The sequence below is a fragment of the Nipponia nippon genome, unplaced genomic scaffold (genome assembly GCF_047370975.1).
Source record: "Nipponia nippon isolate SJK-2023a ecotype South Korea unplaced genomic scaffold, ASM4737097v1 scaffold_2, whole genome shotgun sequence".
Classification (NCBI taxonomy): Eukaryota; Metazoa; Chordata; class Aves; order Pelecaniformes; family Threskiornithidae; genus Nipponia; species Nipponia nippon.
This window is the reverse complement of record NW_028262336.1, coordinates 128454519-128469961: the sequence shown is the minus strand read 5'-3', so window position 1 is coordinate 128469961 and position 15443 is coordinate 128454519.

Here is a 15443-nt window from a genome sequence, read left to right as displayed (position 1 = left end):
TTGCCAGACAGAGCCAGCAAGGAAAAGGCTTTAACAAGTCTAGACTCCTCTGCATCTTTTTCTGTGTGTGTGTGTATGTGTTATTCTTACTGTTAAAGATCCCTGGACCACTTTGTGCCTGGTACGTAGGAAGAAGCAATCCTTATACCTCTATTTTTTCCCCTCTAAATCCCATCTTCCTGGGGGTATTCTTGCAGATTTAGGGCCCCACCTCACTGCAGACCATTTAGAGAAGGTGTCATCTGGTGGGTTTTGTTCAGTGCCTGCCTCCCATCAAATGTAAAGTAAAATATTTTGCCCATCTGTGTTTCTGCTGAGACCACGTCAGGTTAGATAAGAGTCATCCTCAGAGCCAGATCAGCCTCCTACTTCTAAATAAATGAGATGGGGAAGGGGAGAGAGAGCCATGGGGAGATGGGCAGGCATGCTATCTCCCCTTGCCAGCTCTGAAGGTGCAGCACTGAGAAACATTGAAAGTTGCAAAAGAAGTACCAGCATCTATTTTCTTTCACTGGACTTGCAGAGACTCAGTGTTAGACCTTTTCACCCCATTTTCATGAACCATGAGGAAATCAGTGCATCAGTGCTGCATGTAACGGTTCTCGCTTGTACAGTGATCAGCAGAAGCTCAGACAGAGCAACACTTTCTTTAGTATGTAAATTGAACATATAGCAGCTGCACAGCCTTAGACCGGGATTTTCCAGGCGTAAATTCCTGGTTCACAACTTAATAGGGCTTTGGGGCAGGGACAGCATATATGGTGCCACGTTGTGCTGGGTTTGGCTGGGATAGGGTTAATTTTCTTCATAGCAGCTGGTATGGGGCTACATTTTGTATTTGTGCTGGAAACAGTGTTAATAACACAGGGATGTTTTCGTTATTGCTGAGCAGTGCTTACACAGAGTCAAGGCCTTTTCTGCTTCTCACCCCACCACACCAGCGAGGAGGCTGGGGGTGCACAAGAAGTTGGGAGGGGACACAGCCAGGACAGCTGACCCCAACCGACCAAAGGGATATCCCATACCATATGACGTCATGCTCAGCATATAAAGCTGGGGAAGGAAGAAGGAAAGGAGGGACACAGGAGTGCTACAAAAATGATCAGAGGGCTGGAGCACCTCTCCTATGAGGAAAGGCTGAGAGTTGGGGTTGTTCAGCCTGGAGAAGAGAAGGCTGTGGGGAGACCTGATTGCAGCCTTCCAGTACTTAAAGGGGGCTTATAAGAAAGATAGGGACAGACTTTTTAGTAAGGTCTGTAGCGATAGGACAAGGGATAATATTTTTAAACTAAAAGAGGGGAGATTCAGACTAGATATAAGGAAGAAACTTTTTACACTGAGAGTGGTGAAACACTGGCCCAGGTTGCTGAGAGAGGTGGTAGGTGCTCCATCCCTGGAAACATTCAAGGTCAGGTTGGACGGGACTCTGAGTAACCGGATCTAGTGGAAGATGTCCCTGCTCATGGCAGGGGGGTTGGAATAGATGACCTCTAAAGGTCTCTTCCAACCGAAACCATTCTATGATTCTATGATGTTCGGAGTGATGGCGTTTGTCTTCCCAAATGACCATTACGGGTGATGGAGCCCTGCTTTCCTGGAGACGGCTGAACACCTGCCTGCCGATGGGAAGTAGTGAATGAATTCCTTATTTTGATTTGCTTGCATGCACAGCTTTTGCTTTATCTATTAAACTGTCTTTATCTCAATCCACGAGTTTTTTCACTTTTACCTTTCTGATTCTGTCCCCCATCCCACTGGCTGTGGAGAATGAGCGAGTGGCTGTGTGGTGCTTAGTTGCCAGCTGGGGTTAAACCGCAACACAGCTTTTGTGAGTCTTAGCCAGACTCCGTGAACACCAGGCTGCTTTTTAAGGACCTGTGCCATTCCCAAAGGTCCCAATTAACGTTTTGCACTAAAACCGCTCCCAGATGTCAAACTCAAAGAGCAATATCATACATAGATCAAGGTGGCATCACGTGGTTGAACAAGCACTTGATCCCATGCACACAGAGGGAGTAGGGGGGTCATGGAAAGCTCATGCCCTCTGTGAACTTTTGGACCAATTTGCTAACTGTCATGACAAATTAGCATTTGGTGCGACGCCAGCTACACTGTCTCTATAGTCAGTGGAAGGAGACAGGCAATGCAAGAGGACAGTTTGTTCACCACACTCAGATATTGAAGATGAGGTATCGAGGGAATGTGGACAACAATTTTTGTCTGTGTGCCAGTGTTTAGAAGGCATGCCTGTCCTTGGCTTCTGATTCATATGCCAGCTCAGGGATGGGGTATAAACTTTATTTTTCACACTGTCCATGCTGCTGATAATATACACGATGAGGGGAGCTTGAAGGGAAAAGTAAGAGGTCTTCTTTGAATAAATGAGGATCTCCTACAGAGCCATTGGGAAGTGCCTGTATACTGCTCAGGTGAGCATGGCTTAAAGCTGGCATGTCTAACAGAAGGAGATAAGTAGCAGAAAAGAGAATATCAGTTAAAGCAGCCCTTATCTCAGGGACAAATTCTCCTTCAGCTACAGCGGGAGTTCCTGAAGATTTAACGTGGGTCTGGTATATTTGCATTTGAATACAACAAAACTGTACGCTGGACTCACCCATGCCAGAAGCTAGGGGGGTATTGCAAAGGAAAGAGGAGTCATTACTTGCTTTTTTAAATACTTTTTCAAACATTTGTTTATGACTACAGCTGGGTAGGACACTATCTATGTATATATGGTCTAACGTAGTCATTCTTTTATCATTACTTTTGTAAGGACAAGGTTCTGTGTAGAGATGACTTTTTAAAGTGTCTCTCCCCAGCTTGTGAAGATTTAATTCAGTTCTGCTGTGGAGGCAGATGAAGTCATTTTAAGGGCAAGATGTTGCCCCAACTCATACCTATACCGCCTGCGGGGTTGTGCTGTATCCTCATGTCTTCTCCAGCCCCTCTGCACATAAGCTGCAAATATTTAGATTACTTGGCTCTCCCTCGCCAACGTGTAACTTAAACCCTCATCTGTGTGACCCCTGACTTTTGCCTTAAACCTTACAACTTGTATATCATTACCGAGTTCCTGCCCCATCATTCCTGGGCCTCCTTTGGACTTTTCCATCAGCTTCACTGGAGGTGGAGTTCCCATCTTTTTCCAATATTCTTCCACCCAGCGTGCTCATTCCTGGGGCCAGTCCATAACACACAATGTTCCTCTTCATGTTCCTGCCAGGTAGGTCTTTATTAGTTTTGGTCTACATGTTGGATCATTGTTTGGATCGTTGTGCGACTAAGTCCTGGACAATAACAGGATTCTGTGCATTTGCTAGTGTTTCCGTCATCGTTTCCAGTACTAAAATTTCCCCAACTAAAACGAAGTAAGAAGAAAAGAAAAAAAAAGAAGAAACACAGACCATCCACTGCTACCCTCTACTTGCAAAAGACATCTCACCAGTGAAACAATGCTCCCAAAATTTGGTTTCAGATGTTACAGCCCAAGTGCAATAGCTTTTGTCACCTTTGACAGTTTTTTATTTCTGTTTCAACACTGGTCAATATTTGCATAATAAAGTTTCTCTGATGCTGGAATGCAGCCATGTCTTTGGAAACAAGCCCTGGCTCTGTCGGGAATGCCTCTTAGAATGAAAGAAATATCTGAATTTCCTTAATTTGTGCAGGGATTTCCCTTTCAGTAGCTTGGCTGGCCCTGGTGGAATAATAGCTAAAGGAGACATTGTGCCCTGTTATTTTCTTCTTTCTCTTCGTGCTGCAGAGGTCAAGATTGTATAAGCTGCAGCTCTGCTAAACTGGAGGCAAATCTTCCGATAATCACTGTAAAGGCACAATAGAAGATACAGCTGGATTTTTGCAGGGGAAGCAGCTGTGGGATCTGTTTTGAATGGGTAGGATTTGGGGAAATTCCTAAAGGCTGGGAATACGTGTGGCACTTCTAAAGTGCAACATACTTGGCAGACAGAGAGCTAACATCAATGTTTATTATAGCAATGACACCCATGGCCTCTGAGACTTGAATGCTGTACAGAAGGGAGACATTCAGGGACCTGTAAGCCTGCTGGGATATGCTTTGGATGCTAGTTCAAATTCAGCCTGGTTTGATAGTGATGAAAAGCTGTCATCTCCTCACTGCCTGGAGTCAGTAAGTAGACATGTACCCACCTTATAAAAGCCACAGTTGCCCCCTGTGATATCCCTGTCAGCAGAGAGGTGGGTGCTGAAGGAGCTGCCTCTACTTTCAGGCTCACTGAAAGAGAGACAATTTCCCTTCCATGTTATCTCTGAAGACCTATCAAGCCTCTCATATTGTTTGACTGAGGCACGCCACTTCCACCCTTGCAGATGAACTGGTATCTCAGCTGGCAATCCTGCCTCATTCGTCTTACCTGACCTGGGATCTCCAGAGCAACTTCACTCAATGATGTCTGAAGATAAAATATGGGGACAGCTATCTCCTTTGATGTGGGCCAGATACAAGGTTTGAGGAATCTTCTCCTAACACCCACAGAAATGGGACAGCACTGTCCTTGTACTCTCAGGGATGAAGGAAAAGGCTCATGAGGTTGACTAGCTGGGAGATGAGTTGTTGGCCTTCACACCTCAACAGGCTGGCTCTTCCAGGCCAATGGTAAGGCCGTTGTGTCAAGAGATGTAAATTCCTCAAGCTAAAGCCAGGATGGCTTTTTCAGTAGTGGCCTTTCAGTCACCAAGCAAACAGAGCCCAAAGTGTGTCCATGATTTTATATTAAGTCATTGCCTAAGGCACCTACCTACCTCTTCCTACACTGTCAAGTCACTCATATTCCTGTAGACCACATCCAGGCTATAAAACAGATTTAGGCAACAAGCATTTTAGCACAAGATCCTTTTGCATATATAACAACATATCCATGCTCATGCTGCGTGGGGACATAGAGGTTTGCTGTAATAACTGCATCAATGTCAAGATATGCCTGGAATGTCAAACCCATGCATTCTGGATTAAGGAAGAGCTGGGTTTTCTTTCTCAAAGAGCAGTCTACGTTTGCCGCCCCTTTGTGGAGATGCAAACCATCGTCTGTGAACAGCTGGATGCCGGGGCTCAAACACACAACCTAGTTATGGCAGCCGAACGTATTGCCACATGTTGGCTGAGATGTAGTAACTATCCCAGTGCATATTCTCTGTGCAAGGCAAGTAGAAGTTGGCCACTACTGCATGGTAAGTCGAGTTGATGTGAATGACCTCACATTTGGCTGCCATGGATTACCTTGCATTTGATAACCCTATTAAACTGCTCTGTTGTACTGCGGACTTCACCAGGGGTATTTATGGAGACTTGTTGGGTTTTGAGTGTTGCCACATGTCTTACCAAAGGAAGATTTCTCTAAGCCACAATTTTCATCGCATGAAGGTGAGCTGGTAAGTCAGTCAGATGTATGTACATCTCACAATTTCCAATGTCTGCACTGGCAAAAGTCTTTCTTGCTTTCTAAGGGCATGGTTCCTCTAAATCCACAACAATTTCCTCTGTAGTGCTAAAGCAAAGAGGGTTGTGCTCCCATCTAGCCTTGAAGTCCAGTCACGCAGCCTGGTTTGTATCGCCACACACAGCTTGGGGTTGCCAGCAGACTGCCTGGTCCACAGCACGTGGCATTTGGCCTTCAGCCTCCTCTGGGTCCTGTGTGATGCCCCATGGCCCTAGTTCATAGTAATTATTGGAGGAGGGATGGGGGGTTCAGTTCAAAGTGTCTGAAATATTAAGTGGGCTGTGCTGCAGCCTGCCAGAGTAATGTTTTTATAGTAAGAAACTGAGGGTAGGTGTTACGAGCTCTGAGATGTGGCATAAAGACTTGTGGGGGTGTTTGAAGGTGCAAAGCCTGCTGGGACAGTATTGAAGGACTGTGCAGGGCAGAGGGAGCCAAAAGCGGTGCAGTCTCATCAGCAACACCTACTCTACTAAATAAAGCCGGCCGGGGCTGGTTTGCTGGCCCTGAGGCCAAGTGTCACAGCATGGCTTGCGTCCAAACACTTCGGCTCTCCTCTGCCTGAGAGCAGGGTTTGGGAGTGAGCTAATGGTGAAGCAGCATGGACAACTGGTGCTCCAAGACCTGAGCTTGCACCCTGGACCTCTCTTACTCAGCAGCGAAGATATTCCCTGAGATCCCAGGAATGATTTCAGGGATCTTTAAACCACTTCTCTATGGCTTAGAAGCAGCAAGGACCTTCTTGTGGGGACTGCTAAGGACTTCAGATTGTATTTTATAATACAGTCTGAAATTAGAAGGTTGCCCACCTTTCCTTCACCAAACACAACAGCAGCAGCACTGTCCACCTTCAAGTACAAGGACACTCCAGAAAAGCAGACCACCACGTCTTCTGGTTGCCCTTTCCATAGGCCATTCACACAGGCAACACCATTACTAAACAAGGCTATTATTAAAAAATGTCATTTCACATGGGAGTAGCAGACTCAGCACTTCAAAGACTATGAGAAAACATTCACTGATCTCCTGCCGCTAAAATGAAGTGCGCCCACTTTCTTGGAGGTAAGTGTCTGTCTCTCATTAGTGTCACATCTGAATGATCCTCAAGCTGATACGAAAGTAAAAACCTTATCTTCCAGATAGGGGGGAAAAAGGGAAATACAGATGAAATTTCACAAGGAAATGTCACATCAAAAATCTATGCCTTTCATGTGAACCATGTCTATGCCAGTGACAAGGGTCACCTTGTTAAAGAAACTCAAATTTTGTACCATGTAACTCAATAGTTTTGCACAACATCATAACATACCAGTTATATCTTCTCAGCATCTTTCTGCATATGTTATGCAAAAGTTGGCTAATATATCCCAAATGTCACAGCTGGTTTATGACCAAATACACATTAGCCTGGCTAGCAATCACTCAGAAAAAGGCTTGTTAGGCAGCTCTTTGCCATTAATTTTTTTTTCTCAGACATTAAACAGCCTCGTCCACCTAGATCATAAAATGTCTTCCTAACCCTGCAGACTGTTAAAAAGTGTGCCTGCAGACATTTACTGTCACATCTGGAAAAACCCGCGCTATCATAATGACTTCAATACAGATTTCATCAGAAGACACATGGAAATTAAGCTGGATTCACCAAATCCCTTTGCAAGCTGTTCCACACTAAGCACATAAGAGCTGATTCCCTCTGTTCTGGAGTCTGCACAAGCTGGTGGTACTCAGCTTGGTTTGCAGGTGAGTCTCCAGGACTAATGTTGGATCAAGCTGCCAGGCTAGAGTTATGCAATTTTCCCTATTCCAGTGATCCTGTCCCCAACTCTGGCTCTGCACATTTTGGATTCCTGAATGCCCCTGGGACCCTGGTGCATGATTCCTTCTCTGATACTTGCTAGCATGATGAAGTCATGTTTCCTTCTCTTGAAAAGAAACCTTTGTGGAAACCCCAGGCTTGACTGACTTATTTAACAAGTGGTTTAGGTCAAAACACAGTCCCAGTGTTTGTTGCAGTGCTAGGAGGGACTGGGTGCTCCCTACTTATCTATGAGCTGAGATGCCTACTAGCTCATCCTCTTGTTTTCTACTTGTGTCCGCTCTGTGGTGTAGTGTAAAGGCTGCAGTGAATTGCCCATGGTCTGATATATTGATATGGTTTAGTGGGGGCTCCAGAAACTCACTACTGTACATCTTGTGGGTTGCTGTGGCACTAGCTGTGGCTGGAGGAGACCCAGAAGAGCCCTTGGCCTGTGATGGCACTGCTCCAGCTGATGGAGCACAGATCAATGGGAAGATGGCCACGCGCTTTGCAATGCTGTCATCAAATGATTGAGTTGGCAGCATTATATTTTCCTTGTAAATGTCTCGATCCTCTCCTGGGTCTGGAAATGTCTGGCTCTGGGGACCTTGCCTACAAAAAGGCTGTTTCCACAGAGATAAGTGAGTACAACGTGAAATTTTGCAAAACATAGACACAGAGAAATGTTTCTTTCTAAAAAAAAGAAAGCCTCTAATGTCACAAATCCAAGTATTGGAAATCTTGCTGAGAAAAAGCCTTTTCTCTTGGTGAACATAGACAGGTTTTTACTCCCAAGTTTGATTTCAAGCCAGGAAGGACAAAAGTCCTTTTCATGAAACTTTAAAAAACTGGGAAAGAAATACAGAGTTTACAAATTCCTTTCAGTGCTCCTCCTTATTTTACCATCATTACTGGAAACCCACTGGACCTGAAACCTTTCTGGCTTGAAAACCAATCAGGTAACATTTTAAAATACAGCCTTGAGAAGCAATCAGTGACTTCATTCCCTTCTTTTCCTTGATTGTTGCACTTCCTTTTCTCCATGGTTCCCAACCTTCTGCCTTCCAGCCCACCCTTAAACCTCCTACCTGCCTTTTTGTGCACACAAAGGACCCAGACTTCCCACTTATTTCTACAACCAGGTCACAAATGACTACATATGTTTAAAAAAAAACCCCACACAGGCTGTGCAAGGAACTCCACCTTGAGCCAGCCAACACTCCTGATTCTCTTTGCAGATCCTTTCCCACGGACGCAAAGCAACGATGAAATGGGTGTCAGTGCCCCCATACAGACTCTTTTGCACCCTCCTCGCAGACCAGTCAGGCTGTAGGCTGTGAGGTGGGCCAAGAAAAGGTCTGTATCTCTTAATCTGCCTTCTCCCGGTGGGGAGCTTGGCCAGCTCTTGGAGAAAAGGGCACGTTTCTCCAGCCTGCTCTAGAAAAGGTCACAACATCTGCTTGCCAGGGAGGAAGAAAGCCACAGTACAAGGATCCCATCTGTTTTCCATCTTGTCATGAAGCCAGAAAAGCCAGTTGGTTTTTCATTTCCCCAGATGTTTATGGAGCTTAGCTCCTCACCCTGCTATCCATGCACCAGCAATGGACGCTACTGGTGAGGTTTGGTGGTGCCACGAAGGTCTTGTGGGCTGGTTGCCCAGCCCCCTGCCCAGCTCCTCAAGACAGGGAGGCCTCTGCTTCCCCTGCAGATCTCACCTTGTGATACCTGAATATGTCTCCATGGTCTCAGGGATGGTGCTAAGACCTCCAGTTGAGGCACAGACCTCTGTGGCGCAGGTGAACCCCATGCAATGAACCTCTCAGGAGTTTGTTCTTGAACCCCCGCCCCGTGCCCAAAGTTAGCTGAGCTGAGGAGACAGGGAAGCTACCTGCTCCTGAAGCATTTTGGGATCAATCTCTGGTTCTTCATGGTGTGCTTCTCTCTCTGAGAAGCATATGAAGAGATCTCATAAAGGGGGAACAAGTATACTAGATGTACAGGGGTTTCCTGCCAAAACTGAGAGACGGGGAAAAGAGCAGTTTGTTTCTAGTCCTTCCAGGTTAGCTGTCCTATTCTCCTGTCCCATTGGGAGATATGGAAGGAAGGGGTTTTTGTGATCTCCTTTAGTACCCCCCAGGGTGATACATGAATGTTTTACTCCAGAAGAACATTTGGCTGGGCAGCCTTTCCAACTACATCTCACCTACATGCAGGCAAAGCACCGATCATTGTTCCCAGCCTGTCATGGGCGGTCAGGGCTTGCCAGCACCTCCATCTTCTCTGCCTGTCTGCAAAGGGCTATGGAGGAAAAGCAGTAGCTCAGGAGACCCAGTAAGGGACCCACTGTTTCTTTCTCAGTCTCATCCCTCAGCCTCCAATTAATTAAGCCAGAAGATAGATAAATAAATCAAAACCTGACCTGGTATCACTGGTGAGGATGATGCGTTCCATATCTTGTGGTTGAGAGATTGGTGTTTTCTACCTGCAAAAAGTTGTTTCTCTTTCTCCTGGCCCTTCACCATGTTGTGGCCCAGGAGCACTGCCTGAGCTCTCTCCTTTGGGTATGAAATTTCCTGGTAGGCACTAGGACAAGAAATATAAGCAAATATGACCCAGACCTACCTTGGCTATCCCCAGTGAGGGAAGCCTGGATGGACATCACAACATCTCCTGCTCCTTGCAGCCAAAAAGCTGCAAGGGTTCATTTCTGAGGAGGGATTAAAAAAAGAGGTCTACAACTCGTGTGTTGCTTGACTACCGGCTATAGCTATAGCAGGATATCCCTCTTATGCCTCTGTTATTCGTCCTTGAGGATTATGAGGGTGATAGCTACATGAAAATGAGAGGATGTCCTGGAAGGACATCCAGGAGGGATGAAGAGGGATCTCTTTCAGTACAAGAACCTTCTCTTGTAAAAGGAGGACTAGGGGACACCAAATGAAGCTGTTGGGAGCCAGGTTCACAACAAACAAGGGACTTAGGTCTTCAGCCAACAGAGAGGTGAACTGCAGGACTCTCTGATGGGATATGAAAAAGTGACAGGAGCTCAAGGGGAGAATGTACGATTTCAGGAAAATGAAACCAAAGGGTTAGGAAAAGATTTAAACCTCCAAGGCTTTGTCTGTATTAAAGAGCCAGCTAGAGCCAGAGCAATGGTTCCAGCTCTGTTCCATGATCATCCAGACTACTTACTTAAATCTTAGCTTACTCCCCATCGTGTCTGAGGCCCACACCAGCTAGTGAGTCCAGACAACATCCAGGCATGGTCATCCTAGCAAAGGGCGAGGATCATTGACAAAACTGAGTAGGGGTGAAGTCATCTGTTTGGGCAATAAAAACCATCTGGTTGCAAGTTCTGCTGTGCCACTTGCCATGGGCAGCCAACGACAGGCTCCAGCCTGGTTTATTTACTAGTCAAACGCAGCCAACGATGCAGGTATCTCGGGGCTGTACGCAGGCGCTTGAGTCCAAGAAAGAAGTGTGATTTCCAACACGTCTCTCTCTTTGGCAGTGCCTGTTGGCTGGGCTGAGACATTCCCCTGTGAAGCACTTCAGGCTGCTGTGATGCTGAGATGCCAGTGGTCCTCATTTAGGCATGTCCATCTGGCCTTGCCCCATCTGCTAGCAGAGCTGTATCTCCACTAGACCTTTCCTCATTCTTCTGATCCAGGTAATTTTAAAAAACAAGTACGATGCAAACTGGGATGGGTACCAGAAGGAGCATGGCACCCATGGCAGGAACACAATGTTCCATTAGTACCTCACACCTTCCATGAGTAGCAGACCTGTTCTGGTTGAAACAGTTTTTCTGATGGGGTTTCTGCAAGTGAGAATAATGTGGTCCATCTGGTAGCTCCAGAGCTGGGATTTAAGCCCAGCAGCTTGGTCAAAGTCCAAACAGAAAGTTCAGCCGTAGCTGGGACACCATATTTAAAGGATAATATGGTTTTCCACGCTCTCAAGCACACTCTTATGAAATCCTGGTTATAACTGAGCACAAAGGAGAGCAGGAAAATGAATTGGTGTTTCATAGAGAAATGCCTTTCTTTGACTTATTATGCCCATAGATTTAGCATGTTTCAAAGCCAATTTAGCCAGAATAGAGTCAGGAACTCAGCTCCAAGAGTTTGGAATTATTATCACTAAATTAATTTACCTAGCTCTACAAGGAGTACAGTTACTTTGTTTTTTCTTCTAAGTATCCCAAGTATAATTGATCATTTAGTAGTCTAATGCTGAACTACCCTGGCAATGTGCTACCTTAATCAGAGAAGTTCTGGGTTATTTTATACAAGGATTAAACATGTTCCTGATGCCAGTTTGTAATCACTGCTTATAGAGGCAGTCCAGGATGAACTAGCTCAATGACAGAGCTAGCATATCTAGGCAGATGGGATATTGTCCACCTTTGACGCTCTCGAAACCTCAACCCCCTGCCAAAGTTTGCTGCAACTGGCCACTGAGAGCAGAAGGCATCTGAAAGGATGGAGGATGGACATACAGACATTCATGAAGGCAGAAGAAGGTTTCAAAAACTTATATCCCCAGCAAATCAGGGTCCAAACTGCAATCCCTCCAGCTTACTAGCACTCACCACCTCTCCTACAGCTCTCAGCTCTAATAGACAAACTCTGGCCAAGTTTGCTAGGAAATTTAGGATATTGCTACTCCCAAGTGTTTGTTCCTTTCCTAACCCTCTGCCAGACCTAGCTAACCCCGTGAGAGGAGCAGAAGATGTTCACTATGTTCTCAGATGCTCCTAATCAGAGGTCCACATATCAATTGTCACTCCGTGAATTCACTTGCTCCAGGAACAGATCCATCATTCTTTCCAAGAAAATGAAATACATTTCCAAAAAAAATCATATGCTGCTTCCTATTTGCCCCCATACTGCACTGTCTTTCCCATTCATCACCGTAGTGGGTGGACACCTATTCCCACCTCCTTCCCTCCTGCGTATCCAGCCTGTGGGCTGCAGCCATCATGGCTCCAGATGCCTCTGGAGGCCCCGTAGAGCCTTGTAAAGCACTGTGGGCTCCAGTGGGGCTCGCAAGCTGTCAATACCTCATGTGGGATACTCAGCACCTCAGCTTCAAGTGACTTGCCCATGATGTAAGAGGGAGCTTAGACCATTATCAGCTCCTGGTCTGTTCTGCAACGACAAGTCCATCTTTCCTCTTGTTTAATCATGCAAACAATGTGGGAATATAAAGGATATGAAAAAAAGATGGCATAATATACAACTGTATTTTTACAAAATGTTCTTGTAGCTAATATAATACACAGTCCAATGCACTTCACAAGGCAGGCCCTCTAAAACCTGCTACCAAACACCAGAATTCATATGTTCAGCTGGTATAAATCATTGCTGCTGATTTACACCAGCTGAGAACCAGGTCACAATTGTCTAATTAAATAGCTTCTCTTTGAGCAAAAAGCTATACTTATAAAAAGTGTAACTGAATTACTTTATATAGCCCATTGATGGAAAGAGAGAGAAAGTGAGAAAGAAAGTGAGAAAGAAAGCAAGAAAAAGAGAGAAAGAGCAAGAGAGAACAGAAGAAAGAAAAAGAAGGGAAAGAAAGGGAAAGAAAGAAGGAAAGGGAAAGAGAAAGGAAAAGAGAGAGAAATAAATAAATATTTTTAAAAAAATTATTTTGGGAGCTCAATTCCTTTCATTGGGAAAGAATGGGGAAGTTTGGGAAGCCCAGACTAAATCACTCACAATGATAACAGGGTGATACTGAGAGCAGTAAAACTAATTTATTGGGCTGAGTTTATCTGATTCCAGGGAAAGTGAGTACTGCTGAGTGCAGCTCTGACTGTGCTTGTGTCTGACAAGACACAAAGTTCAGATGCAAAATTACATTAAGCAGATGTAGCCCATTAAGAAGCCGAGTCTGAAAATGTACTTTATCCTGTCAAGGAAAATCCTAGTTGAAAACTTTGGGCCTTTAAAAAAAACAAACCCTGCAAGAAGATGTTCTATTTTGGGGTTTATTGCTTTAATCTTTTGTGTGTCAGTCCTAGTTACAGGGTGATGATAAATATAAACTCACCTCCACTGGATTTCTGACATAACATAACTCCGTTACCTAGCCTCAGCTAAAGCAGTGAAAAGTCCCTTAGCATGAAACCCAGCAGAACCGGTCCTGGATTCAATTATAATCCAGAATTAGGTGAGGCTGGCCAGATCTCAGAGGCAAACCAGGTAAAACACAAATCATATGTTCCTACTCCAGACCAGGCTAAAAGGTAGAATAACAGAGAGGGCACAAGCAGTTCATCCCTTCCTCACACCCATCCATCATGAAGATGGTGCTGGGTTAGCTCGGATGTAGGTGTCTCCATCACTGTTACCTGAAGCTGCACGAGATGATTCTCACCCCAGGTGCCTCTCTGCATGAGAGTACCTGAAAAAAACATGGGATATGGTGCAGGAGGAAAACTAAAAGACGGTGGGAGTTTTATTTACTAAAAATTTGGGTGAATTCCCGGACCCAATTGCTTTATATCTGTCCTATTTATATACCCACATTAGTTATAAAACTGGGAAGGAACAATTGGTCTGGACTGAAAAGACAAAATATATCATAATATATTAGTCACTGAGACGCTCAGTTCTCACTGTTGAATTTAGGTGCCTAAAAGGCACTTTGGAGCATCTTTCCCCTGAGTGCTGCTTTTTTTGCTTTGGAGTATTTCAGCTCATTCTCCATGATTCCCTTATTCTCATGTATTTCACTGAGCACACACACCATCAAGAGAAGTGTTCAAAAGTACCAGCAGGATATAAGCAACAAGAAAGAAGGTCAATCTCATTAGACCGGCCAAGATCCTTTTGAGGAGAAAAAGGATGACGTTGAAAGGATGATCAGTGTATTTCTATGCAGGAAGATCTCTCAGCTTATCTAAATCTCCTAAAGGTAAGCCAGGGCACTTAGGCTGTTAACCAGACTACACAGAGTAATGGAAAATATTTTGCAAGGACAAATCCTCTACTAGCAATTCAGTGTTCATGTACAACACAGTTGCTGTATGGCATTCATTTTGTTCTTTGAAGCTTCTTTGTTTACATTTTATTATCTGGAATAGCTCTTTAATGGTTGGGGAAAAAAAAGTTACTTTGTACCAGAGCAATTAACAATATGAGTCAAGTTCAGGGGCCTTGAGTCTGACATTTGATTGCAACCACAATGTGGACAGTGCGCTTGGATGACTTGATTTTCTTTTGAACTCCAAAAAAAGTAACTTTTTTAGTTTACTTGGAATTATGTGCAAATCCCAAGAGAAAAATGTTCCCTCTAATGGACAGAAAAGGTAAAAGTAAATCTAACCAGCTACATTTACATGTTTACAATGCTTGATTTCATCCATTGAGTTTCGTTGTTTTATTTGGAAGTGTCTTTAAGCAATTTATGTAAAATAATAGATGCCAGCTGTAATCATCTTGGGCATAGGAGTTATATAGGATCATGCTCTGATGCTAATAGTCCAGCTATGCCTAACAACTAATCAGCTCGGTTTATAACAAGACCAAACATCGAAAGAGAAGGACCTCTACGCCAAGCATCAGGCTAAGGATAAATGTCATCCAACTTCTGACGTCCGCTCTGTGGATGTCTACATGAAAAGGGTCACGCTAACTCCCAATGGACACACTGTATCTTATCCTGATCTCCTCTTTGGAGGCATGCCAGGTTTCTAACACTCTAGAAATATCTTTATTGACAGCACAGGGACCTGAGGACAACTTGCTCAGCAACCTGTGCACTGCCAGAGGAGGTCAGTTCCTTCTGGAGGAATTAATTCAAGAACTTGGGACTTTTCACTAAGGTTGTCTTTAACTCAGAAGCCCCTCTTGGTGATTTGGGGCTGTAAGGACCAAATCTGGAGGTCTGACCTGGCCTATGTGTGTCAGTGGCAATTATGAGGCAGGATCAGCCCCATGGCTTTGCAGAGCTCATTTTTGAGTGTCACCCAGTTTGTTGGTCCATGGCGGTCCTGGAAGAGCCCTTAGGATCAGTGCTATGGAGGGAAGAAAGTGTCCTTGAGTCCTTGCATCACCAGATGCAGGGGTGCAATTCAATTGCTTAAATGCCAATGCTATTTGAAATGCCCTTGGGTGTACCCTTGACGTTCCTCTTCCAACCCTGATGGGCAGGGGATTCCT